Source organism: Alosa pseudoharengus, unplaced genomic scaffold, assembly GCF_046254945.1.
Source record: "Alosa pseudoharengus isolate Yale_2024_CS ecotype anadromous, Long Island Sound unplaced genomic scaffold, YU_APseudo_1.1 YU_APseudo_1.1_scf_20, whole genome shotgun sequence".
NCBI classification, from domain to species: Eukaryota; Metazoa; Chordata; class Actinopteri; order Clupeiformes; family Clupeidae; genus Alosa; species Alosa pseudoharengus.
Window position 1 is genome coordinate 17,322,891 of NW_027468664.1, and position 2,500 is coordinate 17,325,390.

The 2,500-nt window shown below is 42.0% G+C and overlaps 1 protein-coding gene across 2 annotated transcripts in view; it reads left to right on the forward strand.

Annotated features, from left to right (window-relative positions):
* The window catches only part of lin7a (lin-7 homolog A (C. elegans)), a 35,842-nt gene that overhangs the window by 14,697 nt on the left and 18,645 nt on the right, over positions 1 to 2,500 (forward strand). The window lies entirely within an intron of this gene.

Here is a 2,500-nt window from a genome sequence, read left to right on the forward strand (position 1 = left end):
AAAACACACCAAACTCTTACATTTCTACAGCATAGCATGCAAACACACACGCACACACACACACACACACACACACACATCCACACATCCACACAAACACACACATCCACACACTGACTGGCTCATTCGTAGACTTACACAGTTGCATATTCAGACACATACACATACACACACACACACACACACACACACACACACACACACGTACAGTGGCACAGAGCCTCAGTGCTCCTGACTGCTGAAATAGATCTGGGTTAATGAAAGCACACTATGGCCAAGAGCCACCGATCCAGAGAGCAGCAAGAGTGCCCCCTCAGGGAGAAACACTCACAGGAGAGGGTGGGGGGAGAGAGGGAGACGGAATGAGAGAGGGATGGGGCAGCAAGAGAATAAGAGAAAGCGAGAGAGAGGGAGTGAATATGGAGAGTGGGGAGAGAGAGAAAAAAGAAAGAAGGAAGAAGGGGGCAGATAGAGAGCCCAAGCATATGAGAATCTAGAGAAAGTGAGAGAGAGACTAACACAATAGAGATTTAGAGAGAGAGAGAGGAAGAAACACAACAGAGAGAAAATAACAGAGGTGAAATGTGAAAGAGTTGCTGCAGGTGCAGCACAGGAGTGCTGTGCAGAAGATGAGAGTGGAGCATTTTTCCACAGATGGCACACCAAGAGAGGAAGAGGAGGAAGAGAGAAGATGGAAGGATCAGGAGATAAAAGGAGAAAAAAAAGGTCAAGTGTGAAACAGTATAGCACAGGAGGGAGGAGAGGAAGAGGGAGAGAGAGCAAGAGAGCAGGGCAATGCTGCATGGCACGCCACGAGAGAGAAAAAACACAGGGAGAGAGGGAGGGAGGGAGGGGAAGGAAAGACTGAGAGAGCGAATGAGGGGAAGGAAAGAGGAAGCCCTGAGGATGCGGCTGCTGCCACGAGAGCTATCCCAGGAGTCTGCATGCAGGCACTCATAGCTTTCTCTCTCTCTTCCTCTCTCTCTCTCTCTCTCTCTCTCTCTCCCTCTCTCACACACACACACACACACACACACACACACACACACATACACACACACACCACCCCTCCATGTTTCACTCCTCCATTATGGCCATGTTTATGCCTTGGCGTCTGAGTACTGTTAAAACAGCAGCAAAAAACACACACACAATACTCTCAGCGAGATAAGATTTTTTTATGAGCACATCTTGTTTTAAGCATAAATGCTCTCAGTTTTTTTGCAATTAGCATTCACACACCAGGCCCCTGCTATTACAGTCTCTGAGATTATAGCACTCTGTACCATTGGCTGTTGATTTCTCCTCATTAAACTTAATAGCAAATCACAATGTCTCTCCTGAGTTAATGCCAAGCAATCCATGTCAGTGCCTTAAAGAATCTTTAAATGACGCTTGTAGTACCCTACAAGTACCCTTTATATTAATACGTCTTATTATTACCAGATAAATGTAGACTTAGAGTCATAGATTTATGATTAGGGATAGGAACTTACAACTATTTGTAAAAATAAATGTGAGTGAATGAATTAATTTGGCCATGTTTGGTCTGTTTTTATACATTGGTAAAATCATTATTATGCTGAAATGTATTGTGAGTTGGTAGGACACTTAATCAATGAAATGGCGAGCCTCGTAATGACTGCTAATGAACTCAGAGTTCATTAGGTTTCATTTCATTGTCTTAATGCAATTTAAACACATCATTACACCAAGAAAACAAAGTGAGAGTTGTTGTTTTAAACAGGCATTTTTCCTGAGATGTAATTTGATTGCCTATTGAATAATTCAGTGGAGAGTCATAAATCCAATTTAGGCTTCAGCTGGATTGTACATGCAGTTTAAAGTGTTGCTGACTGAAATAGCCTGACCTTTATTGTTATGCATGTGAGTCTCCAATGCAATTATCGGAGTACATTGTGTGCCTTGGAAGTGGTATCAAATTCTCTGTATCTTATGACTGTCAAGATGTAAATCCACTGTCTATGGAAATGCTTTGAGAGCTCCTGACATTATTAAGTGTAACCCCCACCCAACCTGTTATTGTTTCAGGTTTAATGGAATTGGAAAGTTTACTCTGTTATGTATATGTGCAATTGTTCATGTCTAATCAAAACATTTTGATTGGAACAAGGTGGCAAACGTGGTACAATATACTTAACAATATGTGTATTACCAACACCCACAAACCAGATACTGCTCTAGGAAACTATACATTGTATAACCTTCTGCTTTTGTCAACAACTAGTAAAAGCTAGTTTTGTGCTTCAGGATCCCTGTATCTTCATTTGTTGAGATGATTAGGTGTGTTTTGCTGCTATAGCTCTGTTCAAACATGATGGCATTATTGGAGTTCTTTTCGCTCTATGTCGGAACCATTGTTATCATGGGAGATCAGGACAAGCTATATTGAGCGGGAAAATGCTAGGGCCTTAATAGGGTATAGTAAAGGTGATTTAGTGAGGTTATGTGGGACCTCCATATTGGATCTATTCATTCT